Source organism: Osmerus mordax, chromosome 1, assembly GCF_038355195.1.
Source record: "Osmerus mordax isolate fOsmMor3 chromosome 1, fOsmMor3.pri, whole genome shotgun sequence".
Classification (NCBI taxonomy): Eukaryota; Metazoa; Chordata; class Actinopteri; order Osmeriformes; family Osmeridae; genus Osmerus; species Osmerus mordax.
The window spans coordinates 797,331-812,780 of record NC_090050.1 but is presented as its reverse complement, the minus strand read 5'-3'; the positions used below and the strand labels follow the sequence as shown (position 1 = coordinate 812,780).

Genomic DNA, 15,450 nt, shown 5'->3' with positions numbered 1-15,450 from the left:
AGCGATCCCGGCAGGAAGGCCGGGGGGGCGGAGACCGCAGGAGGAGGTTGGGCCGACGCCCGGGACCAGCAGGAGAAGCCGCGGGAACCGGGGAAGCCGAGGAGGTCGGAGCAGCGCCGCACGAAGAGCGGCCGGAGGCCTCGGGGACGCGGCCAGCACGCCGAGGGCGGGACCAGCGCTCCAGCCGGGAGGGAAACTCCTCGTCGGACGGGTGGAGGTCCAGGACGTCCATGAGGGCGTCCATGCAATTTGCTTGATTGGAGTATAGGAGTCTTGGTGCGCTATCTTCCTCCCGAACTTTAGTTAGTTAATCTAACTCCCTTTTGAGTTACTAAAATGACAAAACGATATTACGGCCCTATTTTGCCTTTGTCGAGGTTAAACCCTACAGAAAGTTATGTTGAAATACTGAAAATGCATAGGCCTAACTACATGTTATCAAAGTTTAGCGTCTCACAAACCACCCACAAAAGAATCAGTGAAAATAAACGTTCAGAACTGTTAAAAAACCTTGTCCCAATTTTTCAAAGACTGTGGAGGTGCGTGGCTGATCCCGTTTTAATCACAGTCGGTCATGGCATGCACAGCAATGGCGTCTATAAAAGTATCATGTCACTAATTTTTCCAATTTGTACATGACATCTGTTTTTGGATAAGTGTATTCATTTTTACAGTAGATGCGTGAGTTCTAAATATTTCCGACCCTTCCACCAGTTATTTTTCCAAAACGTCAGCTAGATAGCTTTAATTAGCTTCCGTTACCTAGCAACCTAGCATAATACTCGTAGCAATGCTACTACCTGCTAGTGTTACTTGTTAGCCTACTAATTGTAAATTTTGAAGCCATACTATAGCGTTTGTCATATAGTTTTTGTCTATCGGAAAATAGTCGGTTGGAATGTTCAGAATCACACATGTGCGACGCTACGATGTGGGGCCCTGCTTTCGAACGATCACATGTGCAATGCTACTCCTTTAATATCAATATGCTAAAACTATGTACATAAACTACATTCCACTTTCATTTCTGTACAGATTATCCTACCACCGTCACACAGCCTAGCACTGTGTTCCTGGGAAATGATGGTAAAGTAATGAATGACCGTTTAAAACAGTGACAATATTTGTATGAGCCATGGCAACCTAAAGGCTATGTTTTGAAGCAAAAGCATGACTTAAAACTTTTGCATCACCAGATTCCATACCCCTAGATGTCAACTCTGGTCTGGTGGAGGTGAACCAATGGGGGGCCCAGGAAAACAGCTGGCAGCCAGGCAAGTGCAAATATAAGACACTCAAAAAAGGATATGCTTTGTATACAACCATTCAAGGTAACATTTGTTATTTACATCAATGTTACAGCTAATCTAGAAGAACCACAGTGTATGCCAATCATGCTAACTCTTGTAAACTTGTTTTACTTGTCTTTAATGACAGACACATTACAGGTTATGCTCCGGAAGATGGAGACATTGGAGGAGAACCAGCGAGAGGCTCTCCTATTCAGGCGACTACAGGGCAGACACACTGAAGAGGTGCCAGTGATGGACCTACAGGTGGCCCAAACACAGGCTGAACTCCAAGACCTTGAGGAGCGCCTTAAGGTGCTGGAGTTGCGAAAGAGAGTGGTAAGTGTTTGGAGATGCCATGAACTATGGCTTACACGCAGCGTTCAACGTTCACATTGGTGCTGACAATAAGTTCATGACTTCTAATTCCAGATGCTGTGATGAAGTGGAAGACGGGACTTGGAGAGAAAGCTGTGGAGCTCCTCATAGAGGAGACACTCAAACACACCCCGGCAGCCCATTCAAAACAAGCCAGGTGAATGAATCATGATTGCAGCTTCCATATGCAACCTTTCACATGGCTATGTGACAAAAATCTAGATTTTTTTATGACTTCTATAGCGCCTTTTTACACGTACAATTATGTTGATAGAACACTAACTTATTTTGTGCTTCATTGTCAGGGCCAACAGACAGGACCTGTAGCGGGGACTGGCAGAACACTTTAATTCACTGTTTGGCACTTTGTTTGAAATAAAATGACAATGTTACATGGAAATGCTGCCTTTTTTATGATTAGTTGGAGTTAGGCTACACATCACACAAACATAGTCCTTCTAAAGTTGGCTACCATGTAGCCTATTATACAAGAACAAGTAGCATTTTGGGCAAATGAGGTCTGCATATGAACCGCCCCAATATAAGCAGTAGAACTGCTTAGTTAAGGTTGCAGTTATGGACTGGCAACGTCGGAAAATGACGTTGCTAGGAGGTAGCGGTTACAGACTGGCAACGTCGGAAAATAACGTTGCCACGACGTCGCGGTTACGGACTGGAAACGTCACAAGATTACGTTGCGGTTACGTTCTGGCGTCCCACAGATGCACGGTCCCGGCAACGTATGTTTGGTCATCGAGTGACATTGCGGCAACGTAAGGGCAACGTAACTGTATTAGCTGGGTAGGCACTGAGCTATGAAAGCCAGATTACTTAATTTATTGTTAGGCTAATATGTCAAAACAGAAAACGTAGTAAACAGTACAAGCTGTAGCTTACAGCCGCTGAATGTTAGCACAGCCAAACAGGGGCGGATCTAGAAAAATATTCATGGGGTGATTTAATTGCAGTCATATTAATCAATGTTTATTTGGAATCAATGTTTATTTGGAATGCCCCCAAATTAAGACATTTTAACTCAAAAACATTAGGCTACATTATTATGGCACATTATTAAAGCCTTAAATCAAAGATATTGAGGAAACACTGATAAATAAATAAAAAGTGTTTTTATTGATTTATTGGCTATTGCTTAATCAACAATAAACTGTAGCCTATCACCAAACCGAAGGTTGGACAACTTGGTCAGCTAGTAGTAGAAGAATGTGCAACAAGTTTGAAGTTTGTATGGTCGATTTTGACAAAGATATTGAAGAAACACTGAAAATTGTGTGTATTCAAATGTCTGCTAGGTTTTTTGGCATTCAGGCTCTCTACTCTTTTACCCCGGTCCCTAAATATGACACGAAGCCTGAACGGAGGTACGAATATCAATGTTTGTTGAATCTCAAATATAAAACTGATTTCACCTCGGTCTCATCGCAGTGGGGAGGGTGGTTGGAGTCGTCTAGTGCTGCATTCACTTCACGCAGTGGGATATTAGCAGGCCCAAACGTAATACGCGAGCGCAGAATTCCGACGATAACCCACGGAATTTCAAATAGAATGCATTGGTCTGAGGCAAAATTTAAATAAACTTGTCAACTCATATTACGTCTCTATTCTTTCGAAATATTTAACCTGTAAACAGAGCCCATTGCCACAAGTGTAGGTAGTAGGTCTGTGGTAGCAATCAAAGGAAGTCTGTCAACCCTGAAACTGATACAGTAACGTTCACGTTAGACCAGCTACTGTAGCCAATATTAAAACGTTAGTCAAAAATGCCCAGATTCAACCCTGAAGAATTGACACGGAAAGACTTATCAACCAAAATTACAGGAATAGACAGGGCCAGGGAGTTTTCAGGCGATCTTTATGAGGATAGATCAATACTTTTCGGCAAAGTCTGTCAACATTCAGTCGACCATATTAGGCCTCAAACTGTTGTGGAACAACTTCGGTCGTTCCAACACAAGAACAGGAAGGCTATCAAAATTCCGCAGATTTTCAGTCTGAATAACCGCAGAAAATGTGAAAAAAATCTGCTGATTTAGTTTGGGCTTGTATATATATTAGAAATGCAAATGTCCGACTCTGCGAAGTGGGGAGGGGGGTTGGAGTGGTTTAATGCTGCATTAACTTGCAGTGGGATATTAAAAATTCTCTCTCGCAAATGTCCAACTTGGTGGAGTGGGGAGGGTGGGTGGAGTTGTCTTGTGCTGCATTCGCTTGCAGTCGGATATTAGAAATTCGCTCTCGCAAATGTTCGATGAGCCACAACTTTTCTTAGTTTTCAAAGCTGCCAACTAGGGTGGCAAGGCTATATTTAGGGTGGCAGTTGCCACCCCATGCTACCCCAGTAGATCCGCCCCTGCAGCCAAATAGCCAATCTTGTCTTCCATACCAGTCTGTTTGAAACGATCGAAAACATGTTGTCCCTTTTACATTTACATTACATTTATTCATTTAGCAGACGCTTTTATCCAAAGCGACTTCCAAGAGAGAGCTTTACAAAGTGCATAGGTCACTGATCATAACAACAAGATAGCCAAAAAACATCGCGAGTAGCCAAAAACATGAAGCACACATTGTGAACAACCAAAGTAAGTGCCAAAGGGAAGAACCATAAGAGCATGTAGTTAAAGAAGTTACAATTAAACAACATGAACAGCTATAAGTGCAAGTGTACCTGTGGAAAAAAAGCAAGCAACAGTAATAAAACAATATATCACAGCGAGAACAAAATTTTAAATCAGTTACCACTAACCACAAGAGCAACAAGTCTCTAAGCAAGAGTCATTGTGATCCTTGAGGAAACTAACATTGGGTCAAGCGAACCGTTCCTAAGTACCGTTGTACTCCCGGAACAAGTGCGTCTTGAGCCTTTTGCTGCAGTAGGCCCTAGTCCATCTAAGTCTGGCGTAGACCTCCCTCTTGCTATTAACTCCTTTTTTGAATAAAATCGAGCTAGCAGAAATTCCTCAACTCTGTGATATGAAACCACACAAAATTAAAGCCTGGTTTGGCTCAATCTGCGTCTGGTAAATACAAATAGCAAAGTAACATAGTAACATATACCAAAAATATCATTTAACACTATAACACCATAACATATAACACTATAACATATAACACTCACAAGTAACAACAACACAAGAAGAGCTAGCAGCAGTTTAAAAAGTGAAGAAATTAGGAATATTAAAATAAAATAAAATAATGCAAATAAAAAAATATATAGGAAGTGTGGTTGTATGAATGGGGGAGCAGCAAGTAAATGGTGATGGCGACTGTTCAGTGGATCAAGGTTGCTGGTTCAGAAGCCTTACAGCCTGGGGGGAAAAGCATATACAACTGTTGTTAGGCTAATCTTCAAGTCAAGTGTATTTTATTGTCATTTTCAATTGCATATGGTTGTACATAATAAAAACGAAGTCTTTTAATGTCAGATGCACAGACCAACACAGGGTCAGACTGTGCACTGAAATTCTTAAGACAAGACAACGCAAAGCAACCTGGCATAACATGACATATAAGTACTCAGAACAAGTGTACACCTATGACAAGCTAACATATAATAAACCTCCTAAATAAATACAAAATAAACACTAAACCTATTCCCCCAGGACCATGATGCCATATAAATCAACATATAACAGTAATTGGTGCCAGTGCAAACGTATGTAGCCTACAGTGATTGGACAGTATGTACAGTGATTGGAGGTAGCAGTTATGAAGTGATAGGTTCTCATGCCAATATATTGTGATGCCAATTTGGTGAGCGGTCATCTTCCTTGTATAGACGTAGAAAAATTAAATACACAGCCAAGGTGACAGAAATAAAGGTTCATCGGCTGTCCTTCACATTCACACACTGTTGTCTTTATACTTAACAGATCATGATGTCCCAAAGGCCCAACTCCTTCTCAGGTCACCTTCTGGCAGCAACCATGCAGCTGGATTTGATTGTGCAACCTGGCCTACCCAAGCTGCTGCTGGGCCCAGGGTTGATTGTAATGGTACACTGGGACTTGCAGATGACCTGAAATACATATTTTTACAGCATATTTTATGCTGTGTAAGATGTAGGCCTACTGCTTTTAACTTGAGTTGAATGCTATTAAACCCTCCCATGGTCAGCAAACACTAGCCATTGCTCTACTTCAGAAAGGATACTGTTCACTGCTGTATGAGTCAATAGGACATTACCTGAATGACTTGTAGTGATCGGGAGGTTATGCCTGTGCTGATGATGGTATAAACCATGTTAGATTGTTGGCTCTGTGCATTGTTTGGGTCTCCTCTCTCTGTGTTCTGCTTCTGTGTCTTTGGTTCTGTTGCAGGATGGCAGGCAGGTAGAGGAGCTGTGATTGCTGCAAGGGCACACCTGTGCCCTGTGCCTTGGTCCTTAATAAGCTGTGCCCTAACAAGCTGGGTCTCTCCATTACTAGCAGGAACATCAAATCTAATCTTCCTATGAACCCAGTTAACACAAAATATTGTACACTGCTAATCATCAGCTAACTAAATGGGAGGTGAATAGACAATCAAGCTTGATATGGTATAGTCATGAACTAGCACTGTTCAAAGATGTCCAACCTAAGTTCTCAATGTCAATGTCAGCAGAAAAACACGAAAGAGCAGAAACCTGCTCTCGCAATGCAGCGTTAGTCTACTAATAAAATAATTGTGATAATTTTTCAACTTTCATTTATCTTCATAGCGCCCGCTCACTAGGGATGATTTTCCATAACAAATTACGCAATGCGCCCTCTACTTTTATGAGGTGACCTGACGCTCAGGTTGTTGACCCTTTAGTGACACCATCTATATGGGTAACACCATTTTCATTATCTGGGAAATCACACCATAATCTTTTGATACATTTCCTTCTCATGTAATACACTTTCCCCTACATTCAGCCTAATAACATACTCCAAACTAACACAATGTACCATCATTAGGCAACAGTGTCTTGGTAACGGGTGAAAAATACTAGATTTGAACTGAACTTCCAATCAGGGATACGACTGCAGATGCATTGATTACCGAGAAGTAAAAAAAATTATAATAGACATTTTTGTAAGTCCAACGGTAATATCTGTAGGTTGCCACCTACACTCAGAAGCCAATGCTACTTAGAAACCCTTTTAAAATCAAACACTCTAAAAGTAAGGTTATACAATTTAATTTGATGTCTTTAATTAATTCAAATATGCCTTATGTGTTACAGTGTGTGGTGGCGTAGGGCCCAAACGCAGGAGAGTAGCCAGACATTGCCTCAAACAAAGGGTTTATTCTTTTAATTGGGAAACAGACAGGGTCAGTAGCGGTCCTAGTACATATGGCACCCTAGGCAAGATTTATCAACAGCACCCCCTCTTCATGCTGCCCTAGGCGGCTGCCTATGTCGCCTATAGGAAGGACCGGCACTGGACAGGGTACTCACGTTAACAAGGGTAAGGACAAGACAAAGACTTGACACAAAACAGGAACCTAAAATACACAGAACCAAACAAGACACAGGTGGACATGATAATACAAACAAGAACTGAAACCACTGAATGAGACACAGGTGAAGACAATGGCAGACACCGACACAGTAGGGCAGGGCAAAACCAAAAACGGGGTCACGTTTGTGGCTGTGACATTATGCCTGCCCAAAGGTGGGTGACTGTATTATCCTAGACTCCATGTACTGTTTGAACTGTACATGGGTTGTGTGTATGGGCAGTCTCAGGGTTATGTCACAGGTGTTGGCCTCTGGGCACACCCTTGGTGCTGGGGGAGGACCAGGGGGACAGGGAGCTGCTGGTGCTGGGGGAGGACCAGGGAGATGGAGGCAGAAGAATTGAATATCCAATACAGTGCCAATACACACATCTGTATAAGCCCGACATGAGGTGTGTAGCCAACCAGGGCTTGTTTAATGCTGTCATAACTTGATTCATAGGAAGATTAGATAAGAACTTCAGGAAGTGACAAGCCACGGTAATAAGGATAACAATGTATTTATTTAATAAAAAGTGCTTACAAAGAAATGGTTGGTAAATTAGAAGTGTATGGAATGGGTGTGGGATCAGTGCAAGTGTAGAGTGAAGAGAATCATTACACACTAAAAAGCAAACAGTGATGATGTTCCTGCTAGTAATGGAGAGACCCAGCTTGTTAGGGCACAGCTTATTAAGGACCAAGGCACAGATCACAGGTGTGCCCCTGCAGCAATCACAGCTCCTCTACCTGCCTGCCATCCTGCAACAGAACCAAAGACACAGAAGCAGAACACAGAGAGAGGAGACCCAAACAATGCACAGAGCCAACAATCTAACATGGTTTATACCATCATCAGCACAGGCATAACCTCCCGATCACTACAAGTCATTCAGGTAATGGTAATGTCCTATTGACTCATACAGCAGTGAACAGTATCCTTTCTGAAGTAGACATGCAAAGTGTTTGCTGACCATGGCAGTGTTTAACAGCGTTAAACTCAAGTTAAAAGCAGTAGGCCTCCATCTTACACAGCAGAAAGACAAATATTTATTTCAGGTAATCTGCAAGTCCCAGTGTGCCATTACAATCAGCCCTTGGCCCAGCAGCAGCTTGGTAGGCCTGGTTGCACAGTGAAACCCAGCTGCAAGGTTGCTGCCAGAAGGTGACCTGAGAAGGAGTTGGGCCTTTGGGACATCGTATGTTTACATTTACATTTAGTCATTTAGCAGACGCTCTTATCCAGAGCAACTTACAGTAAGTACAGGGACATTCTCCCCGAGGCAAGTAGGGTGAAGTGCCTTGCCCAAGGACACAACGTCATTTTGCATGTCCGGGAATCGAACCAACAACCTGATTAATAGCCCGACTCCCTAACCGCTCAGCCATCTGACCCCCAGTCCAGTATATGATCTGTTAAGTATAAAGACAACAGTGTGTGAATGTGAAGGACAACCGATGAACCTTTATTTCTGTCACCATGGCTGTGTATTTCACTTTTCTAGGTCTATACAAGGAAGATGACCGCTCAACAAATTGGCATCACAATATATTGGCACGAGAACCTATCACTTCATAACTGCTACCTCCAATCACTGTACATACTGTCCAATCACTGTAGGCTACATACGTTTGCACTGGCACCAATTACTGTTATATGTTGTTTTATATGGCATCATGGTCCTGGGGGAATAGGTTTAGTCCTGTGGTCCTAAAGGTTTAGTATACTCTATTGTTTATTTTGTATTTATTTAGGAGGTTTATTACATTATATGTTTGCTTGTCATAGGTGTAAACTTCTTCTGAGTACTTATATGTCATATTATTGCCTTCTGAGTAGCCTACTTATATGTCATATTATGCCAGGTTGCTTTGCGTTATCTTGTCCTAAGAATTTCAGTGCCCAGTCTGACCCTGTGTTGGTCTGTGCATCTCGAACTTGAAACTCTGTTTAGTTTTTAGTATGTACAACCATATGTAATTGAAAATGACAATAAAATACACTTGACTTGAATAGTAGCCTAACAGTTGTATATTGGGAGTCAGTTGGCTGAGCGGTGAGGGAGTCGGGCTAGTAATCCGAAGGTTGCCAGTTCGATTCCCGGTCATGCCAACTGACGCTGTGTCCTTGGGCAAGGCACTTCACCCTACTTGCCTCGGGGGAATGTCCCTGTACTTACTGTAAGTCGCTCTGGATAAGAGCGTCTGCTAAATGACTAAATGTAAATGTAAATGTAATATTGCCACCAACTGAGTTGGCGCATTGCCTCTTACATTAAGGGATGTTGGCAGTGAAACCAAATTGCGCACAATACCGAGGCAACGCAAACGCAGCGCAAGGGAAGTTCACAAAGCTCCAAGCCAGACAGCCAGCCAGCCTGATATTACTGTATTTATTTGTCTGCACCCCTTTTTATATCCTACAGTATTGCAATTGTGACCACCAACTTCATACTAATAGCTAACTAGCTAACCAACATTGTATTTGATAGTAGCTCGCACGAGCATCCTTAGACCTACTTTACTTACGTATTAGTTGTTACAATTATTGTCATAATTTCCCATCGGAGATTCAAGCCAGCAGACTTTAATTTTGGAACACCAGACGCAGATTGAGCCAAACCAGGCATTAATTTTGTGTGGTTTGATAGACACGTCTCAAAAAAGCACGCGTTTATTTAGACACGTGCTTTGAACGTGTCACGTGACACGGTTCGATTTGAGGCGAAAAAGACGCCGACTTTGTATGGAAGTCGGCGCAATGACACGCCGTCTTTGCATGCAAAGTTGGCGTTAATTACGCATGGTTGACACACGGGGGCGTCTCAATACTTGCCCACTAGGCCTTCCATACTTTTCAAGCCCCTACCCCTCGCCCCTCGGCTTGAAGCAACGGCCCCGATGGATATAGGTGGTATTGCATTTCTTGTTAGACTTCCGGCTCTTCCGGTCGTTTTTATTCTATTAACTCCAGTCAACATTTACAAAACTATCTCCCCCAATAATTTTTGTTCGATTCTCGAACCTGGCTCATAATACTACTAGCTTTTTCATAGAAGAATGTTTCCTGATTTTTGCTAAGTTTGAAACCAATCCGAAATGGGTAAAGTAGCACCCCATTTTTTTGCTTACGTCAATAAAAGTTACCTGCAAATGTGCTCGCGGATACAAACAGGGCACGAGCACAAATGTTCACATTGCCGATTTACCTGGACCTGAATGAGACAGACTTGAATGGGCACAGGGAAAAATGGCTTGAGTTGCCTGCCCTGATGTAGCAAGTTTAGCAAATGGTTGTCACACATACATGAAATGTTGTTAATATAGTTTATTCCCGTTATTTTAAAACAGATTACATTTTTCTGTCATGAACGTTTTTACATTCATAACATGATGGCAAATATTATATTATGTTAAGCGTGAGCATAGATTGTTCACATGGCTATCTGGAGCAAAGACGAAGATTAATACCTTAACTGATAACCACAATAGGAAATGATATATATTTAAATAATATTAGTCTTGCCTTCAGAAGCTTTTGTTAAACACATCCATTAGGCTATTCTTTAAGCCAGACTGCTTTTGTGGGACAATGAAGGTCTTCAGTGACTATGTTTCACCCCCACTTATATCTGATGGAAATGTCTTGTATATAGTTCTGTTAATATGCCCCTTTCAAAGTCAAATGTTCAATAAAGTATATTTTAGACACTTCTCAAGCTTTTATTTATTACATTATTACCAAGTCTTGTTAGATCACGTTATATCCATTAATAGGCGTTTGGTTTTGTAGGTTGAACATATAAAACACAGGCCACATTTCTACACTGATGTTAAATTGAAGGCAGTGTGAATTTTGTGGCATTTCGTTTGAATATAAAGTTGACCGTAAGCTATGGTAAGTCTGCATTATGGAAGATTTCTGTTACAAAAATAATTATTAAGCTTTCTTTGCCTGGCGAGAACAACGACGGAGCTAAGTGTTCATGTTAACAGTTTATTTAATCTGATACAATGCGTTGGAAATCATACTCATATCACAAAGAAAACAACATATGTGATGAGTTCCATCTAGAATAGCCCTATATTTAGCCCTATAGCCTATTTCCAAAAACCAAGTGAAAGGAATACTATACAGTGACAGCATACATTTCCGTAAAGTTTGCATGATGTCTCTGATTCTTATCGGATTTGTACCCCATTCTGCCACTGCAATGCCTTAGCTCACACGCTCGCAACCATATACATCTATGCTCGCGACTGGTTGTCGCAAAGTTTCACGTGTACAGCTAGTTGGAAGCGTGCACGAGGTCTCGGAGCTAGGGAAAAAAAGAGCCACTGTTTAAAGCTAGACCGGAAGAGTCGGAAGTGGAAAGATGGCGCGCTCCAGTTTCGTGCTCTCGCTTGCCTCACTGCGCACTTTTCATAGAAATGAATGGGGACGCCATCTTGGAAGACAAAAGTTGCTTCCTCTAGTAATATTAACTCTATGGTGCTTTTCGACGTACATGTTGAAGAATACAGGATCGAAGTGCGCATGCGCAACATGCGCATGCGCGTAGAATAAGCACTGCTTATTCTACCATTTTTTGTATTTGATTATGCGTAACTGCTACATTTGTTATCGTAACGTCTAAACAATTGAAATAACACACATATTGCATATATAAATCACAAGAATAATCAGTAAAAATACAAATACAAGTTTATTAAATAAAATGATTTAATAAACATTTTTACGTTTGAATTTTGGCAGGGTAGGCAGTGCCTACCTTGCCTACCCTGACTGCACGTCACTGCATGTACTTGAGAAGTAAGTACATGTAGCACCAACACAATGTTATGGGTGAGCGAGTTGACTGTAGCGAGATGGCCGCCATGTGCGGACGTTCGACTCCGGTGGCCGGCAACGCGGACGAGACATCTAGCCTTTATATATATATATATCTATGGTCAGAACCAGATGATGGGGAAAGGCGTGGTTTCCGTTGTTTTATTTATTTTGGAATTACGGAATAATCATATAACACAAATGGTATAACGAGCTATTTACTCGTTTGTTTGATTGTTCCATATCCTTTATGCTGGTATCTGCGAAAAATTAAAAATAGCCTCGTAAAATCTTTGATTAACCCAAATTTGTTTAATATTAGTGCTGTCAGTTTAACGCGTTATTAACGGCGTGAACGCAAACCCATTTTAACGGCGTCAATTTTTTTATCGCGCGATTAACGTTCTTTTTGGCCGAGCAAACGTTGTAGTTTTTTTCACATGCTGTTGCAACAACTACTGACGTTAGAAAAACTACAACACCACACCGGATCTAGCTAGACCGGAAACAAAACAACAGGCACGCCGCACACACTTGTTTGGGCTTGCAAGCCGGCTGAAGAGTAGTAGGCTAACGTTACGTTTTGAGTGGATGGCGAGCGCGAGACGCCAAAATGGATGCCAATAAGATTCTGAATGGAAAGTTTAATTTAAAAAAGTTGCCAAATGGTTCCATTGACAAGACCAAAGTGATCTGTGTGTTTTGTCGTTGTGAACTGAGCTATCATCGCAGCACGTCCAGTCTGAAATACCACTTGATGGCCAAGAACACAGCTGATGCAAATTCTCTGCCCCCTCGCCAAACCTAGGCGATTGATGTTGTTTTCAATTTAAAAAAACATTTGCACCAAGCAATCCGATACACTTTTCCATGTTGATAAGAGCATTAAAATGATAAAAAAGTATTGGACAAAAAGAAATCAAGGGACATTTAGAATAGATAAAAATGTGCCATTAATGCGATTAATCGCAATTAAATATTTTAATCGTTTGACAGCACTATTTAATATATATTAGAAACATTACAAGACAGGGCTCACACTCGTGCAAGAAACCCTCCCCAACCCTCCCTCCTCCCACCTAAATTACCGCTTTCAGGTCTGTTGTACGTTTTAATGAAGTGCATTGAGGTCATGGTGAGCAAGTTGAGGTCATGTGGGCTACCTTTGCAATTTACATAGACACACAACTGACAGAGGCACTGTTGTGGATGTTTTCGTCCGGGCCCGCCCGCGGGACCGAAACACTGCCCCCTACTCTCCCAGTTACTATGCACTAAATGTTAATAAATATATTTTTTAGACTACTACACATGTTATACATCATTGGAAAGCTACGATTCTTGTGCTTGTAGATATGTAAACCATTTCAAGATCGAGTCACAACAACAAGTTTAGTCAACGTCTTTGTCCAGTCACCACTTGGGTGTTGTTTACAAAGCCAAACGTCTCTACTTACCCTCAAAGGTTACGTGTCGTCCAGGGGCCAGTTCTCCGTACGTCGCTAACTCAGTTAGCTGGATTTGATTGTTGACGATTTGTCATTATCTTGGATTGTTCGGTTCTTCGAAGCTCATCCTGGACTTGCTGTCATAGCAACAGGTCCGTAAGCTTAAACCTGCTCGGGAGCAGGTTTATTTTATGTAAACACGATTAGATTGAGGCTTTACAAGCAGAGGTGATACAGGAAGCCTGTCACAGACATGTCTTGTCCATTTTTACTACAGGAACCTGTTGCAGAAGGTGCAAGAATAATTATCAGAATTTTAACATGAAACCGAATTGATTGCTCATTGCGTGATAGATAGGCTCCTTAAGCACAGCGTGATACAATATGCTAGCCTATACTTTTTGAGAGGATAGCCTATCTTTTTTTGTGAGGGTGTCATTTACATAATACATTTGTTGAAACCACATCATATGACATTAAAGATGATAAATGAAAATATGAAAGTATGAAAAAAAAAAAGCTTACTGTAATAAGCGATAAAAGCGTGGTCACTCCTCTACATTTAATTTGGTCTGCTACTTTTTGCCAGCCCTCTTTCTTGGATTTTGCAGACTTTGAGGTGTTCACTGGCGTTCTGATAAAATCTTCAAATTCGGAGTAACCTTCGAGCAAGCTGTTGCTCTGTTGGCTCTGTTGCGGAAAAAACAGGGCGCTCATTTTGGCCACAGTGAGCAGCCATAGACTTATGTGAGCAGCCAATAGCAGCGTTGCTGATCAAGGTTTCTACTATCGATACATACCCCCTTTTAGACCAACGTATAACTCAATCCAGCTATACTAATCATAAACAACAAGTGTGTTCGAAGAACCGAATTAGCCAGGGGGTGTTCCATCAACGTCGATTAAGGAAAAGCTAGACTTATCTCGCCAAATCTCACTTACTTTAGCGAGAGTTCCGTTCCATTAAGGTGGCTTATTTTAGTTCTAGCTACGTAACCAAGGTAACTTATACTTCGGAACTAGCCTGATCCGTGTCAGGCTAAAAGTCAAGCTAAACTAAAATGTGTTGCAAATAATTTCAAACAGGCGGAAACAGAATCTCAAAAGACAGTTCCGTCGAGTAAATTCCTGCGCGCAAACCACTTTAGTCCATGTTCGGAAACGTAAATTCAGACTTTTTGAAGTGCAGACATTAATGATTTAGCTACATGTTTACTTCATCTCCAAAAAATATATTAATTTAAATAAACAAGTTAAGAAATAATGTCACTTTTGTTTTCAAAAGCCATTGGTTAATTGACATAAAATAAGGACTTAGAAACTAAGCAGAGCGTCTAGACAAGTTACAATCAATTATGGCGTATCCGTTCTTTGACAACCCTGTGGTGGATGAAGGTGCTCAGATTATACAAAGAGCGTTTATCCCACCAGCCCCAAGGGTCTTCAGAGACAGAAGTAATGGTTCTGGTTCCCTGACCAGTATCTGTGGAAGAAGTATAGGTTCAGCAGGCCCAGCATAGTTTATCTAGATAAATGTAATTGTCATTCTTAAAAAACAAAAATATATATATGAAATAACACTTTAGCAACTCTTAAGGATGGCAATGAACACATAAGAGCAGCCTACCATCCTTTGTAAAAAAAGTAATAGAAAGGAGAGTAGACTATAATAGTAGAAAGGAGGGTAGTAGACTGCAGTCTATGTAGGTAGGCCTAGACTATGTAGTCTGCTGGAATCACACACAAGGAAGCAAACCCACTGTAGCCAAGCCTTGACACTGTTCAGTCTGTCTGCATCTGTCTATGTCTTTGCATGTGGGACATTCTTGAACGGGCAACTATGCCAGGAAATATGAAGGGTATACCTTGCTCCAAAGCAGTACCTGAATATTATCATCAGTTTTTCAGGTAATCTTGAAACACAAAGAATCAAGGAGGACTTTTTATTCAATTGTATAAAGTATTTTCATTGTTTAGAGGTAGCCTATATGTTGACAAGCCTGTATATTACCTCTCCTCT

The 15,450-nt window shown here is 41.4% G+C and overlaps 1 long non-coding RNA gene across 1 annotated transcript; it reads left to right on the top strand.

The window, feature by feature from the left end:
• The first annotated feature begins 1,073 nt into the window (after positions 1-1,073).
• On the top strand, positions 1,074-2,010 carry LOC136943051 (uncharacterized). Its single transcript, XR_010876653.1, has 5 exons — positions 1,074-1,086; positions 1,197-1,274; positions 1,438-1,628; positions 1,722-1,824; positions 1,973-2,010. It is a non-coding gene; the product is annotated as an uncharacterized lncRNA (long non-coding RNA).
• Positions 2,011-15,450: the final 13,440 nt, after the last annotated feature.